This window comes from Anopheles moucheti, chromosome 2 (assembly GCF_943734755.1).
Source record: "Anopheles moucheti chromosome 2, idAnoMoucSN_F20_07, whole genome shotgun sequence".
NCBI lineage: Eukaryota > Metazoa > Arthropoda > Insecta > Diptera > Culicidae > Anopheles > Anopheles moucheti.
Genome location: NC_069140.1, coordinates 62,951,526 through 62,970,027, shown reverse-complemented (window position 1 = coordinate 62,970,027; position 18,502 = coordinate 62,951,526).

Below are 18,502 nucleotides of genomic sequence, written 5' to 3'. Positions count from 1 at the left end.
TCTACATAATCCTATAAAACGTCAATCAATTTTTTATATCGAAACATTGTTTCACTACTTTACTATTACTGTAAAATTAAAATTTTTAGTAACTTTTAAATACGTTCTTGGAGTTATCCGTGTACATATCCAGAATTCATATAGGAAAACGATTATTTCATCAGATTGATTGTCACCAAATCGTTATAAATTTCGTTGTTGTTATTTTTACACAGTAATCATATCGTAAACTGTTGTATGGAATATAATCGTAATACAACACTGCACAAACGCGCACCCATAATTATTTGCCAGTATCATTTATAAAGTACCGCTGGTCGCGCTCCAACACTTTTTATTTGAACATCATAACATCATAACGCACTGTAAATCCTTTGCTATCCATGTATGTTAATCCTTGTCATTAGGAGTGATCTACTTGACGGAAAATCAACAATTTAAATTTACATGTTGTTCACAAACAATGTTTAATAACATTTTGTTTGTCTAGGTTATAATAATGTTAACTTATAAGAACCACTAATTTTCGTATTTGATTGAGCAATCAACATTATCGAAAATGTTTAACTTTAGGAAATAACTATTATTTCACATTTGGCGGCTTTCGCATTCGTACACTTTTATTTTTTGCTCGTCATGTTTTCCCGATTCAAAACAGATTCCCGCGATCAACTGCAGAACACGACTGAGCAACCGGCAGCCGGTAATGTTCTCGTACAACTGGAAAACCAGAGTGTGTTTGTGGACTGTCGTCCTGTGAAAATTACAGGGTTTTTCGGCAGTGCTCCGAATGCACATTGCTTCGTGTTTTGCATATCTTCAGAATCACTTCAAGGCAAGCCGGTACCTGCAAGGCAAGGTGTAATTAATACATCAACTTTAGTCGCGCTACATAATTGATCATTTTTGTAATTTGATTATGAAGTAACGTAAAGATGATAATATACGCAGCAAAACGACCGAGTACACCCGGGATAAGGTGACCTTTCACCGTTTGGAGAAGGAAATGTCTTCAAACGAATGTGAATTGTACAATAGATTAAGTTACTCTTAGTTGTAAGCAATACGGCCTGGCCGTCTATGAATAAATAAAAAAAAAAAAAAACGTAAAGATGATATCTTACTATTATGTGGTATGACTCTTTTGCGATTGCTAGATAGTTTAATCTGCTCAAAATATAGAAAAAGTAGAAAAAAATGAATGCAAGGTAGTAACACTTGAAACTGATTTTTTGTATAATTGTGTAATATAAACAAAAGTCCACTGGCAGTAAAAAATTGGATGTTTGTGTTAATGAATGTTTATTTTATATTTTTATGTATTACGTTATAATGTATCAAATGAGTTTTCTCTCACTCACGGCTACGAATCCCTAACCCTTTACTTCATCTTGCAAAGAGGCGATTGTAGCTGCCCAGATCAAAGTCTCTATAAAAATAACAAACAGCACTTCGTCTTGCATTGCATAACAAGAATTTTTGAATGAATCAAGCAACGTAAGCACCCCTGCAACGCATTTATAAGTTGCCGAAGTTCTCCGAAGAATGAACGCTTCATTCGTATGGCTTCCGAAGTTTAATCGGACATGAATGAACAAGCAACATTTAGGCAGAATGCATGAAAACAATTGTTACAAAAAGGGGGCCAACATTTTTTTCTATTCACATATCAACAACGTTAAGCATTATTAGTTTGGCAAACCCAAATGACACGATTTCGTTGGATAAACAAAGGAAACGCAAAAGAAATAAATTCACATAAAATAAATTTAAAATACAACAAGCTTTTTCAACAGTTTTAAACAGAAGTTTTTCAAAACAACGATTTTTATACAGTACCTATTTATGTTTTTTTTATAAACACATGTTAGACGTTGTGTGGAGTAGATGGTGGCGACGCCGGAATTTTACACGATAGGATTTATATCAAATTCCATTTGGACAATTCGCGCTTACCAACGACCACGTGGGTCGGTACGCGAAGAAGAAGCAGATATGCGTGATAAATATTTATTTCAAGTGATTATAAAAACAAAAGATTTTCTTTATCTGTTTGTTCATACTTTATTATTTAATTAAATTCCAAACTTGGTTAACTGAAATATTGTTTCACATAATTCAATTTTCTAACGCGTTGATGTTTAGTTTGTGTGTGACATCATGTGCTTAATCAATTGCGGGGAATGCGTCCTATATCGAATTCGCTCTTGCTATCCATGCTTGAATATAAAAACGATATAACGTAACATAATACGATTGGCAATGGACAAAAATGTGGGTAAATTCGTGACTGTCGCCCGGACACGAAACATGAATTTGATTGCATTATTTGATTTTTGTGTTGTTTTCAATACATTTTGGTTTTCTATTTGGCGACAAAATGCTGTAATATGTGTTGAAACTCTCTTGTAAACAATTTAAACACAATTTGTTAAAAGTACTGGAGTCCCCTGTTTAGCAAAAAAACCGTAATTCAGTTTCAAAGATTTACACCAATAAAAACGTGCAACGGCAATTGAAGAACACGCTGTTCTAGGGTGATCTACCATCTATAACATACTATTGCGTTATCTTGTTCCACTCAATACCGAGCGGTAACGTGTGCATATGATAGCGACGTTCGTATGATAACAAAACACCCCCTTTCGGAATGCTGCTGGTTCAATCTGGCACATGTAGCGAAGCAATTTTCCGAAACGTTTCGCACAATGACCGTTGACGTTGTTCCAAAATCTAATCATCAGCTCAACCGATCTACGTGCAACCGCCAACAGGATAAACAAATCCAGCCAACGGGCGTTTGTTTTGTTTTGCTTTTTTCCCATCTTTTACCATCCATGTGAACGCTGGTTTCTAGGAACCGGTTCCGCCGGTCCACCAGGTCTACACCGATCCGCTAGGTGCTATCCTTCCCGCGGGCAATAGTTGCAACTCACTGCCGACCTTCAATGAACAGCGACACGTGACGTTACGGCAAAGGGACAAACAAATAGTAACCCAGCACGTTTGCCAAAGCATTGATTAGCATATGGTAAGCGTAAAGTGGCGGTGGTTTGGGCCGAAGGTACGACGGTTTACGTTGCCAAGGGTACCCCTGTGGGTTAGAAACATAACCTCCGTTCAACCGTACAGGACGTGGTTACATTAAAAGATATATAAATACTTCGTTGATAAGCAACCCGCAGACGGCGGCTGGTGAATAATGAGGAAACATTAAACGAATCGAGATATTTCCTTTCCTGGTAATTCGATTTCTTTTAAGAAGGTGATTATTAATGCGTTTAAGGAAAGAAAGTTGTGAACGTGCTGGCGCACAGAATTTCTGCTTGTTTCTGCTAGCCTGCAATATCGGGCAGTTAGTAGATATACACACAGTTTCCGGAAGGATAATAAATGCTTAATTACTAGCGCACTCGAAGGTCGGAAAAGACCCATTTCTGGCTAGGGCGAATGACGTGACGAGTCCTTTTTAATGTTTGGAAAAAAGGGTAGCAATGTTCTTTATGAAAAGTGAACACGCAAGAAAATAGGAACCCCAGTTAGGTTATGTGCGGTGAAAGCTTCTCAACTTCTCGTATGAAAAAACTGTTTTTTTTACATATTTATGTTTTACTCAGGTATACACCATTACTCAAACAAAAGATTTTTAATGTTTCTCCATTCAAACGTATATTGTCACAACACTGTACATGTCGATTTATGTGAAATATAACCAAACATGCAGCAATGATACTCTCAGTACAGTTATGTATAAAGATGGCATAAACTACATATGTCATCGTTAAATTGGTTTATTAATTTTGCTGTTTCTAAGCAACATTTCTCTAATTATAACATTTATTTCAATTTTACTGTATTTATCACCGTGGTATTCACCGTATAGACTGTTGGTCTTGATAAACAAACAATACACAAGTTCGGTTAAGTACACTGGTCTAAACATGGTTTCGAATACATATCCCATCCCAAGTTTGGTTCCTACCACGGTTGAAGCTATTTTAACGAAATGTGAAAAAGAAAACAAATATACTAACAATCAAACAAAATAGTTTGATTGCCATGGGTAACATGTGGCAGACACGAACTGTTTATTTGCATAGAAAACTGTTCACGACTCAAGGGAAATTTTATGGAAAAAAGTTAACAAAGAAGTTGACGCATGGTTACACAATATGTGTCATTCACGAATAGTAATGGCGGTGGGCCTGTTCAATGAATTATCATGTGCGTGTGTTAGAAGCATTTTTCAAATAACTGCAACGCACCCAAAACACGTGTTCTACTGCGATTCGCATTTGCTGAATCTGTTTTTGGTGGTAGGGATGTGAAATGAATAATTGTCTGAGTTCAATAACAATGGTCCAAGGTAATTTTAAAGCTTAATTTTAGCTTAATTTAAAATAATTTGTGTATTTAATTTGCAATTTGCATTTATACAACAACGTTTTGTTGTTTTTGGCCTTCTACTTAACATTAAAAGTTATGCGGTTATATTGAGTGAATTTTCTTTTCGATATATTTTGTACATAGTTTTACATGTAATACGGATGTTTCCGGACTCCACAGCTACACTGTTTTGTCGGTATGCATACTTGCTTTGAATATCGCAAACATTATGCCGCGTGAAAGTCTACATAAGTCTTTCATTCAGTCAGTTATTCTTCCTGTTTCCCTCGCTGTAGTCGTGAGTTTCTTTGTAAGCGTATTTTTTTACACAGCTGGCATAACAACAGCTTTCTTGCTAACAAAAAAAAATCTCACGAAGGGAGCAACGTTTTGATACGCATGCCCATTATAGGATGATAAACCAAGCGTAACAAAGGGACTACACACAAGGGGTGAAAGTATAATTTTTAGTTCATTTTCCTTCCGACACCATTCTGGTATTGACCTATCTACACTACAAAACCAGCTGTAGGTCGGACGGTTTATCACACCAGTTTCCAACAATAGGTGGATTATGGTTGATTAGAGCATAATCCGCTCTCGAAGGATGGAATCGGTAGACGTATTATTTACTCAAAGATTTGCAACAAGATTAGGCTACATTTGTATGAGGAACGCTTTGTTGCGATGCAATGTTTCATACATAGAGGCATCGTACGTATTTAAAATAAAAAAAAAAAACACAATAGAATAAGAAAATTGATACTTGTAACCGTATTTAAAAACATAGAAGCGTGTTTTGCATTCAAAATGCACGGCTAGGTTGTGTTTCTAGACAGTATAATAGTATAGTATTCTGTGCAAGTGAACTATCTGCAATAATTTACGTTTGTGGAGAAGAAAATATGTAGCTGTTTGAATAGCTTATAAAGTTTTATTTAAATATTTTAAAAATCAAAATGTACACATAAATTGCAGCGAATTCTCACGAAATTTTAAACTGAACAATAATACAACAATAGAAAAGTACATCTTAAAAGAATATATCACGTTGGGATTGTGTTAATTGCTTTCAAACCCCTTTAAATGCGTGTAACGTGGTTTTAATTAAATGTACTTAGCGCGTGCACTGCATCGCAACAAATTAGCATAGAAAAGTCATTTAAACCCTGCGGGTGTCACAAAGACACGTGGTGGTGTCGGTAAAACCCCTTCTAGCTGGTCATTTTGTACTCTGAACTCGAGAGGGTGCTGAGTTTTATCCAAGAGTTCTGCTCATGAAATGCATAGTATAGTGACAGCTGCCATATCTTTGTCGAATCAGCGTTGTAGAATATTTGAAAGTGTGTACTAGAGGAAAATGAAAGAGTTCATAATCGGGTTAGAAACATTATTTGTTACAATTTTTTATTTAAAAGTTTCAAATTAGCATCAAGTATTTATGGTTTTGTAGGTTTGGAAAGATTTTGATGGTACTTATTTTCCATCCAACAATCAATTTTTCCTTTTTCTTGTCTGCTGTTGTTGCTTCATTTATTCCATCCTTTATCTTTCTTTCTTTAACTCTCTTCTTGTTTCGGGATTTTACTCATTTACTGTTTACTCTCTTTTCTTTCGGCTTTTTTTCCTTACTTCCTTCTCCGTTTTTCTTCTCACGGATTCCCTATTTCATTGTTGTCAATTTATCTTACCTTCGTTTTGATATAAGTTACAGTTATATATACAAATATTAAAGTCAAAAAATGTTTAGAACTTTAATTTCTAAATTTCTTGAGTTGTATTCATCCATTTGGTGGATTGTTAATTCCGCGTATGTGGGATGTCAGTTACGGATTGATTGTGATACTGGTCCCCCGAGTGGACACCACGCCCGCTATCGTAGTCTCGTTGGGCATCCTCGTATTAAATAATCTGAATCTAGCAAAATATTAAACCTCTTGCAAAAATATCCTAAAAATATATTTTGTTCTTCAACACTGCTGCATGTGGATTTGTTGTGTAAGATTACAAGACTAACATGAATTAATATGTAACACGTACCTGAATAGCAAAACGGTTTGCTGTTGTGCACGGTTGTGGCTAAGCAAACAAATCGAAATCGTTAGGTGGATAGCGTTTTTGACATAGCTGTAATAAAACTCTGTGAAAATAATTTTCTTGCTAATCACACTGAATAATGGGAATTTATAAAATGCTCAACAGTTTTAATTAAATTATAAACCATGAGAAACAATTGTGCTACATGGTAATCTCTTTACATACAAGTGGATGTGAAAACTGTTGTTTAATGTGCAATGCATTGTTCATTGCTAAAACTATTTCCACCGTAACTTTAACTATCCATACGGATCTTTGAAAATGTTTCTGTTGTTGTACCTAGCATATCAACCTGCATACAAAACGTTCATTTATCATGTAACCGGATAGTTATTTCTTTGACTCAGGATTGTTACTCGATTATTACAGAACAGAATCAATCCTCCGACTGCGATGTTGTAGGTCGAACACTTAGCTCGACACCACGCAACCGCACCCTGTGTCTTTGAAATGTGTATAATTATATACGCCGGCGTTGATATTGAAAGCTATTAGAAGAATATGCGCCAAAAAGAGCTTGATAAGCATGTAAGTGAAAGCAAATGCAAGATACTAATTACAGACACCATCGTGACATTTACAACTTCAATCAACTAATTTGCCTTATCAATTTCCTCCAACAACCGATGTTTGAGTAACAATTAGTAATTACAACCTAATCATTCTTTTCCCACTTCAAAGGGACAAGAAAAGGCAAATAATGCAGTTGGTTGTCAACTACATCCTTACTTTATTTGTTGATTATATTTTAGTGATATACTGACATCAATGCCGTGTGGATAATTTATACCAAAGCGAGAATAAGTTGATGTTATAATTGGCTTTCGTTATTATGGTTAATACAATATTTGTCATGTTGACTACAACATTAATCAGATTGAAGCGGTCAGATTAGTAAGTCAAAATTACTACATTAAGCTTTACGCATTCCTTCATAAAACAAACTTTTACATTCTCGGATTTAAGTAGTTGTACTTAAATGAAATAGAAAACAAAATGAAATCTCCAAAAATCAACTGTTTCGAAACAAAAAATGAGAATAATAAAAAATAAACTATTGTAGTACAAGCTTGTATCCTATCATGACAACGATCCGTGGATCAAATCCTTACACAATTGTGTTGACAGTAGAAAATCAATTTTCAGTGTTGCGAAACGAAGCGAAACGCGTATAAAATTGTGAACAATGTTCATTTCGTTTGTTTTTGGAAAAACTCATTTATATTTTCATAAGAACTAACGAGGCAATTGATGATTGTACGTGAAAGTATTGAGACATATTGAGTCTTGGGAAAACGGATGAAATTAAAGCGATCCGCCGGAAAGGAATTGGTGTGGAAATCAGTTTGCGGAAGGAAAAGTAATTCGATTGTTTACCCTCAGTGATTAAATGCGAATTGTGTTTGGATTTTGAATCGCAATAGAAACATTCACTCCTGCTGAATATACTTTAGATGTTACTGCAGCTTACTTTTGGTTAGTAGAGTTTTCAATGAGAGTATTGTGTTCTTAGAATATTTGCGGGAATGTTGCGCTTTATTGATAAATAAGCTGGAGACAGTTAAACGCAAATTTACAAGGCTCAACTGCAATAGCAGATATTGTTGTCTGTTATTTTTATAGAGACTTTAAGCTGGGCATGTAATAGCGGATCTTGGTGAGAGTTATACAACGTATCAGATTTTCGGTCCTTGTAAACAGCGGGATATTGGACAACTTCAAACTAAATCGCTGATATTTATAGATAAAATGAATTGTTATCTTCTTACAAAAAATTTCACTGCATTTTCACTAGAAACCAAACATCGTTCGCGTAACGTCCTCAGAGATGACGTAAGACGCAAATTGTGCAAATTTAACGATATTTGAGCAATGTAGAATGCAGAAACGAATTAACAATGGCACTCGTTCCCTCGTAGCACGTAAGTACTTACTAACCGTAGAAATGCGTGGTAAATATTTAGTCCATTCGATTGCTATAGATCATAAGTTGAAGCCCAAGTGTAAGATATTTATTTCCTAAGATAGTATTTTTATAAATTGGAAATAATATAGCTACATGGAAATAATTGGAAATAATAATAAATAGCTACATAAAAAGAAGAAACATTTAAAGTTTTTACTCAGCTTAAATTTGTATTTATATTCATAGTATGATTTAAAGAAATGTGTGTGTGTTTTTTCATTTTCAACATTTCTACGCGAGTGTTTTTATTAATTCACACTTAGTAAGTGGTCTGAATTCTCTATGGGCAACAGAAACGCTTCTTTCATTCCCATGTTCACCATAGCCCGAAATCGTGATGTAAGCGATACTAATTACTTTTCAAATAACGAACGATATTGGTAGTTTACTCCAAGTAATAACAATCATCCTTTTTTCTCTCTTTCATTGCTGTACTTTCATACCAAATCGCCAGCAAGGATAGCCGGGAACTAATGAAATAACTTTACTCCGGCCTACTTAGTGCTCACTTTACACAAACTCTCCTGTTTCGGAGGTAAAAGCAACGCTGAAAGCACGCGTTCGGCATTTTTAAGATCTTTCAATGGACTGGGTTTTGGGTGTAGCATGAAATGAAAGTGCATGAAAAAATAATTGTAAGTAGCACAGTACGTTCACAGACATTTGGAACAAATGTGTGGTACGCAAACAAACAAAAATCATAATAATTTTTTATTACACATTAAGTGTTCGTGTATGCACAGAAGACTCTGCTGTAGATTTTCCTAAATAATTCAATGTTATAGTTTGGAAAGAAATTGTTACGTTGTTCGTTTGGTTTTTCTACATGTCTGAATTTAAACAATATTTGTTTCCCGTTAATTAAGATTCTTCAAATTTGAAACTTAATCTATTTATAATTTGATTTTCATACCAACAACCATTCTGTTTACAATTCTGTTTTAATTATGTGTCCGCTTTCTCTCGGTCATTCTTCCAATTTTCTTCCACAAAGGATATTGTTTTACGAATGTTTGAAGCGTGTTGTAAAATAAACAAAAATATGAAATACTTCCCTGAGGAAGGTCGGAGCCCGCAACACCACAATTTTAATTTTAAACTTTAAAAAGCATCCATTTAGCCCCGGGTATTGCCATCGGTATCAAGTTTGGCCTAACCGAGACGGATTTGTAATTGGTTTGCGACTCAAGTGCAAACTAATGAAGCGATGAATTTCAATTTGAATCTGGAAATATGTTCTGTAATGGATATTCCATAACATCTACGATTAAACGACTCTTTGATTGCTTGGGCGATTTAATTTTCCAATTCGCGCAAGAATATTGATTTTTTCTGGTTTAAATTTAAGACGTGCTAACGGGAAGATCTACCTTTTCGTTTATTGAATGTACCGGAATTGAACATCCGATGTTGAAATATCTACAAATATCAGCATGTTACTTATTTACTATGCGATCGACAATAACACTGCTCAGTTCAAACAAAGTGAAATATTGCACATTAGTACATCAATTATATTTTTCCAAAACGCGCTTCCAAAAAAAAGTTTATGCTCTTTTTTAGTTTTTTTTTAATTTTTCAATTCTATTCACGATGGAACACAATCTACTCCTAACACGACGATCGACTCAAACGAATGCGCCACTTGAAATTCACATCGTTAACGGAAAGTACTTCAACGGAATGCAACTAGAAGAAGTTTTGAGCATCAATCGTACAAAGCGTTGGTTGATTGCATAAAAAATAACTGACCTTTAGTGGGTAACGCTAACGAGCATGCCAAAGTCTTGTTACGTGATTGCACTAATGCACGTGCCTTGAAATTGTGACATTTTAGTATTCCTATTCTTTGTTACCTTTTTCTCTGCTTGTTCAATACGATTTCAATCCTTCCAAATTTTAAATTTCTTTTTTTCCAAAATGTTCTAAAATCCACTATCAAATGAACAATATATTCTCTTTTGAGTACATTATTCTTTTGGATTTTTTCTCCATTTTCACTTTTACCGATTTTACTATTCTACGAAATCAGGCGAAATGAAAAATTTGAATGGCAGTGCGTACTATTTACTTTCACGAATCGGCCCCATGTGCTATTGATGCGTCGTTTTGCTCAAAGTCAACATTAACATTGTCCTTTTAAGCATGAATATGGCGATAGTTTATTCAACCATAACCGGTACCGTATGGTTGTGAGAAAATATCGCCTGATGTCTAGTAAATAGTATCTCTAACACTGCTTGTTGGCCAAACAGATAAATAATATGGACATGTGTTCTTGTACCAGATGATTGTTTTCTAGAAATCGGGTTTTTTGTTCGTTTGATTTACTGTTACGATTTGCAAGAAATATGTTTGAGTGAAGGTTGTGACAAAATGTTTTGTAATGTTCCATCGTAAAGGTTATTAATAGATTGATGACAATTAAGTTAATTAAGAAGATAATTTTTCATATTCACGTTGACATTTTAAATGAATGGGTTATTTACCATGAGTGCGATGATAAAAAGCATATGAAAACATAGAGTTTTTTTCTTTACGGACCATTCTAATTCTTTTCTAACTGCTGTTCTTCTGTTGTTGATTATGTAGTGATTAGTATTAGTATTAGTAAATTAGTAGAATTAAAATATTAAAATAAACCGGAAAACTATGAAAGACCTTACTAAATACAAAATTAGCTAATCGAGAAAAAAGTCTAAATTTAACCGTGCATTCAATTTGTATGCTAAACCTCATACTAATGCAAGTAGAAAAAAGCATACGGAAATCAAACATTACGCGGCATCAAACATTCGCTGTTCAATACAAGAACCACACAGGGAACTATGCAAAAAAGAGTGACGTGCAATCAGTTAGCTCTCTAGCGAGGATCCATGGCTTTTTTTGGCTGTATGACGGTAATCTAAGATAGCGAAGTGTTAAAAGCAATCGAATGGAACAAAAACAACGCATTTCCTTTATGGTAAATGATACCATATTTCATACAACCTTTATCAGTACAGTTCATATTCAAGTAGGACATCAATCAGTATTTGAGATTACTTATTACAAAAATTGATTGTGAAACAAAACATGATATACATCAAACGGAAACGGCAAAACGATAGGAATGTGCTGTCAAGTTTATATTATGAACTAGAGATAATTTTTTGTAGATTTAAAGCTCGTAAGGTCATTTAGAGTTGTAAGGGATATGTGATAACACTAGAACTATTAGGCTTTTCAAGCGTTTTTATGGTCATTGTACAACCATTTTGAAGATCTAGATTGTATTCTAATATGTTTTTAAGTTCGTACTACAAAATGTAAGTATAAAAGCCGTACATCAACTGCGGTCAAATTGATAGAGCTCAATAATAAATGTGAACACCCGCAAATATAAACAAATCTAAATTGTTAAATTTAACCTAACCTATCGCACCTCCACTGCCTGAATGAGGATTCAGGAGAAATTTTAGTTTTAGTTCTGCAAAAACTGTTCTAAAATTGTAAAATCTAACATTTTTCTCATTTAAATGGGAAAATGATTTATTAGTTACAAAAACCTAACATTCCTTTTACTCGGTATGCAACGCATTGCATCAGTTCCTTTTGCTTCCTTAAGCTGCAATACTGTGGAGAAAAAATGCGCATTGTTAATTATTTTGCTAGTTTACCATTCCATTAAAAAGTTGAATAACTAAAACAAATGATGAAATGACCGGGCCATTATGAACCATTGCATTGTATCAGTAGACAACGCTTAACGCTTCTGAGATCAGGACGGAATGATTGATGGTGGGTTGAAATTAAATTAAAACCACACCTACGGCAACTACGGGGACGGCACCCACAATGAAGATTTTACCATATACTTAACAAATCGAAACGACAAGGTAGAACCAACCCACTAAGGTACAGCATACCACGTTCATATCCGTGCGCGCACTTTACCTGCTGCGGCAGGTTTAGTACAGAGTATACAATTTCTACGTGAGGCATTTAATCGTGCAAGGGTGATGGAGACTTTGAAAATGCATTTTGCTGTTGCCCTGAGCTACCTGAAAGAACGTTTGCGTAGCGTTTTGATGTGGTGGTCGGTAGAAGCTGCGTTTACTGGTGCAAGACGTAACGTGCGAGCGCACTCCTGAAAGCGAAACCAAGAAGAGAGAGTTATTAATTAAACTGTATCGATCGTTGGCTGGTCGCTGGATGTCATTATGAATATTAGTAATCATATTGACTCATGTTACCGCACGCTTTTGGTGTACTAATAAGAATATGGTAGAGTGTCTTAAAGGACTGCCCTCATCACATCACTTCTTTGTTCGATGTCTAGCGGATATCATGAAGCATCGGAAACAATATTGATTGAAAAATAATACAGTGGCCCACTACATAATAGTTGCTCGTTATTTTGGCGCTCGGAAAAAGCAGAATCAAACTAAAATTGTAGCTGTAAAGTTTTAGATTCAAACTAGATTGCAAACTTTGAGGGTTTCTATGAGCCAGCAAAAATAATGCCAGCAATGTCTATTTTTTACAATATATGTTTTAATCACAATTGTTACAAACTTGTTGATTTATGTTGGTGTTTTGTGTAGATAGTTTTGTATTCAATGAATATGGCAAGATAGAGACAATATTAAACTTTAAGTTGTTGTTTGTATTTTTATGAGAGAATTCTAGTTTATAAGCTTATGAGATTTAGTTTATAAGCATACTTACTAGAAGTCATCTTTAAGTACCTACAGAGCACATATGCAAACCGAAACAGGTGTACTATGGAACGATAGACTCCATACTGTCCGAGTTAGAATTTTTTGTCACATCTCTCGACCCAACCGTTATTCTAAAACAGGCAAAGTTTTGCCGCCACCGAAAGCAATTAAGGCGAATAATGCAAATGAAATTCCCAACAATGTTCCGACACCTCCCAGGGTACAACGAGATTTCGTTTCCTTTTTCCAGCTTCTGGACAGGAAAATGATCATTAAAACTATTAAAATATTTCACTCGATACGAAATGCTTTAGAATGCAGGAAAAACATCTATGCTTTTGAAGTGAGTGAAATATTGACTGAAAGTAAATGACGTCTTGCATAATAAAGGTACAATATTACCCTTTTCACAGAGTCTCATCTTGATGTCTGACAGTGTCTGGCATGCTAACTACGCCGACGGATACGGGCGTCTTGAAATGGGGGCTAATGTTAATTTCACTAAATAATTATTCATACTGCTTTGCATATCAACCACTTGCCAACATTCGCTCGCACATACCAACCCCTTCGCTGTCGACGGAAAGAATGGGTAGAAGGGTGTATGCGTGGGTAGTATATGAGGCACATTTTTCAATGTTAATTATTAATTGAAATATGAGAATGTAATTAATTTGAGCTACATTGCACAGAAATACGCCGCTAACCCATGGCATACGATAGCGCCATTCGCGAATGAGGCCTTTGTTTGTATCACGAATGAACATGTTCATGTTATTTCATTTTGTGGTTGTACGTTTAAAAAAAGAAGTAAAACCATTTTCTAAAATATATAGTACTCTCGGTAGTGCGCGGCTCAATAGCAAAACCGGTTTTAGTTCAAACCTCATGTCTTCTTTGTTTCTCTTGGTGGTCCTATTTCTGTAGCTATTGGGTAATTCAAGCTCCAGTTGATACACATGGTAGGGCTAATAATTCTATTCTGATAACATCTGCTTAATATGGACATGTTATTATTTTATAGGTAACAGATTTACTACATCAGTTTATTACTGAACAATTGTATTGATTTCATTTGTAAAAGCTTAAAATGTTTAAACGGTCAACAGCAAAAAATCACCATAATTTTGTGTTAACCTTCCTGTGCTAAAATTTGTCAACGTAACAGTGTATTGCTCTGAATGCACATGGGTATTGCAAGTTTGCGTAGAAAATGCGGCACAATATATCATTTTTGGAACCAGGACGTGTATGACTCTACACTCGAAACATTACACATCACGGGTGAAAATATGTTACGCTCTAGGTTAACCAACTGTGTGCGGTAGCAGTGTGTATCGAATAGCATAGAGTTCGCTGCGAAATTAGCACACGCTTGAACGAGACCCATACTGTTCATTCAGAAAACCCTGCACACCGAATGGCGATGATAGCTATTGTGAAACGTACTTAGAAATCCCACGGCTGCGATAGTCCCTTGCCGTTTGACGTATTTCTGGGACGAAAAGTTTATTATTGCGGTGTCCCTCGAAACATGACTATGGCCACGGTGCTTTGCCCTGTTAGGCTCAAAAACTTTACAGCGCACCGTGTGCGTTTCGTTGTAGCAATTCCCCAGATTCACTATGGCTATAGCAAGGATGACTAATCATTATGAATACAGACGAGTTCGTAGAAGCACGATTTACGCCGAAAGACACTTAGATTCCCACAGATATGGACTCAGAGAAGATGTGCGAACATGCAATCTGCGTAGAAATGTGTATTTCACTCTTATGTTTTTTGCAAGATTTTCTATATCCGGTTCCCATCCCTTTTTACCCCGGTCATTACTTGTTCTTTTTTTTCATATATTCAGAGATGATCGTCGAAATTATATTATCGTTCACCCTTGAAATAGTCATCCTTAATGACAACTCAAATACGTGTCAAAAAGGATACTATGAAAAGCCATCGTAACAACAAAATCAGTTGTGAACCAGTGAGGGTTTGGGAAGCATTTAATGCAGAGAATTTTATGCAGTTGCAATATCAAATTAACAATACCGCGGATAGTTGCCGAATATGCACACCGCATTGTTGTAATCATCATCGACATTTTTGTCATTTCTTTTATGCAATTGAATCAACAATACAACTCTCTCGCAATGTAAGAAGTTTGGATACTTCGTTTTATAGTTGTCAAAATGCTGCTTAGTACAGGTTATGAAAAACTGCTAAACTCTATAGCATAATAGATTACCTCGTGACTAAACTGAACAACATTTAGCGCGTTGTAATATTTCTTTCCGTAGGACGTAATTAGAAGCGGTTGGGTCGAAATGTATGACTAGAATGAGAACTATCTCTCGGTTTATTTTATCGTTAGTCGTTCGCTGTGACGTTATCGTTAGTGCTCGTGTTCGCACGCTCGTGTTAGTACATACGCATACTAACGGATACGGATTAGTAGGTTTAGTGTGTAGCGCGGTACAGTGACGTACACGAAAAAGGCTACGCTGCCACAGTACTCCCCTCCTAGACTAGATTTCCCTTTACCGATACCTCGAAGGGATTACAACTCGTCGACCGGAACGAGTGACTCTAGTCGGAAAAATATTAGGATCAGTTGTGCATGCAGGTACCTTGTCACTTGTGGTTTGCTGATCTTCTAGTGAATACGCTGGCTTCAGGCGATCGACCGAAACGTTGACTGTGCGGCCTCGTATGTTCAACTTGAAGAATTTTTCGGCTCGGTTCAGCACCTTGAATGGTCCTTCATACGGTGGCGATAGCGAGGGTCGGACCGAGTCGTTGCGCACGAAGACGTTCTTACACGTCTTTAAGTCCTGGTGTATGAAAACACTGTGATTTCCATGCCTGGCAGTCTCTCGGGGGCGAATTTGTCGCATAGTTGTACGGAGTTTGGCGACAAATTCAGCTTCGTTCGGGTTGTCTAAGTTGTTTGTGAAAAACTCAGACGGTAATCGGAGAGTTGTTCCATATACCATCTCGGCAGGCGATGATTTAAGGTCTTCCTTGTAGGCTGCCCGCAGCCCGAGTAGGATCATCGGTAGGTACTCGCTCCAGTGCTCGGGATCATGGCACAGAATAGATGCTTTTAGGGTCCTATGCCATCGTTCGATAATGCCATTTGACTGAGGGTGGTATGCAGTCGTACGCAGGTGGCTGGATCCGATCAAGCGAGTAAGTTCATCGAAAAGCGATGATTCGAATTGACGTCCTTGGTCAGACGTGATGAAAAATGGAACACCAAACCGGGCTATCCATCCGCAAACAAGAGCTTCGGCAACTGTTAACGCGGTCATATCAGGCATTGGAAACGCTTCAGGCCAACGCGTGAACCTGTCAATGACCGTTAAACAATAGCGGTTTCCCCTACTTGGAGGGAAGGGCCCCACGATGTCAATGTTGATATGAGAAAACCGGCTGTCCGGTGCCGAATATCGAGATATAGGTGATTGTGTGTGTCGCAGCACCTTCGAACGTTGGCACGGTAGGCAGTTCCTAGCGAAAGCAATGCTGTCCTTGCGGATGCTTGGCCAAACAAATCGTTCTGTCATTAACTTGGCCGTTGCACGGGTGCCAGGATGAGACAGCTGGTGCGTTGCCTGTAACGCAGCGTGCCGAAACCGTTTCGTTATGTAAGGGCGGATGCGATCTCCAGTGCAGTCACATAAAAGTTGTTTGATACTGCCTGGAATGGTAAAATACTTTAGATTGAGCGAACTTTTTATTTTACCTTGTGCGATGTCCTGGAGCTGTTGGTCGTCTTTTTGGTCTTCCGCAAGTGCTTCATAATCCAGTGATGACGCTGATTGTATAGCATTAATGCGGGAGAGCAAGTCAGCTACGATGTTGTCCTTTCCCACAACGTGACGGATGTCCGTTGTTATTTGCCCAATCACGTCCAATTGGCGAGCTTGACGGTCCGAGGCTTTGTCAAGCTTTTGGCGAAAGGCAAAAGTTATGGGCTTGTGGTCTGTATAGATGTGGCAGTTTCGTCCTTCAAGCATATATTTAAAATGCCGTACCGCAAGATAGATTGCGGTTAGTTCGCGATCGTAAGTGCTGTATCGCAGTTGCGCCTTGTCGAATTTTTTGGAGAAAAATCCGAGCGGTTGGGGGTTTCCATCAACGATTTGATGAAGGACTGCTCCTGCGGCGATGTCAGATGCGTCGACCCAAAGGGACAGCTCGGCTGTTTTGGCGGGATGCGATAACAGAGTAGCTTTTGCGAGTTGTTGCTTACAGCGTTCGAAGCTCGCTGTGGTCGCACTACTCCATGTCAGCGGGGAACGATCATTGCGTTTGTTGCCATGAATCATGGCAAGGAGTGGAATCTGGTGCTCGATCGCATTTGGCAAGAACCTACGATAGAAATTAAGCATTGCCAAAAAGCTTTTTAACTCCTTCGTTGTAGCAGGAAGCTTGTATTCCTCAATAGCTCGAACGCGATCAGGTAAGGGACGGATACCATCTCTAGAGACAGAATGGCCTAGAAAATCGAGTGTGTCGCGGCCGAATTCGCATTTGGCTATATTAATCGCCAAATTATGCTGTTTCAGCCTTGTAAACAATTGCCGCAAATGTTCTCGGTGTTCTTCGGGTGATGATGAAGCGATGAATAGGTCGTCGATGTACGGAAATACAAAATCCAACCCTCGGACGACCTCGTGGATAAGCCGTTGAAACGTTTGCGCTGCGTTCCGCAATCCAAAGGTCATAAACGAAAACTCGAACAGTCCGAACGGCGTCGTGATGGCAGTTTTTGCAATATCAGCGGGATGGATCGGTACCTGATGGAAGGCTTTTTGCAAGTCAATTTTAGTAAATATAGTTTTACCTTGCAATATAGTAGAGAAGTCCTGCAGGTACGGTATAGGGTAGCGATCCGGGATGGTTTGCGCGTTGAGTGCTCGGTAGTCTCCACACGGCCGCCAAGAACCGTCTGCTTTCTTAACCATGTGGAGTGGGCTCGCCCAACTGCTGCTGGATGGTCGGCATATGCCAAGCTTCATTAGATGCTCAAATTCGGTCTTCGCTGCTTGAAGCTTGTCCGGGGACAGACGTCGTGGGCGTGCGTAAACAGGTTGCCCTGTCGTTTCGATTCTATGGTGAATCGATGCATCGCTAATCGTACCCGGTGGCGCCAGGCGAGTGATATTCGGAAACTCGGCTAACAACTCGGCGTAAGGCGACTCTGTACTAAAAGTTTTAACCGAACACTGCTCACTCTTCGCTAGTAACCCAACGGACTCAAGATGGGTGGTATTATCGATGAGGCGCTTCCGTTTCATATCCACCAGCAAATCGAAATTGGTTAAAAAATCCGCACCAATTATACCCG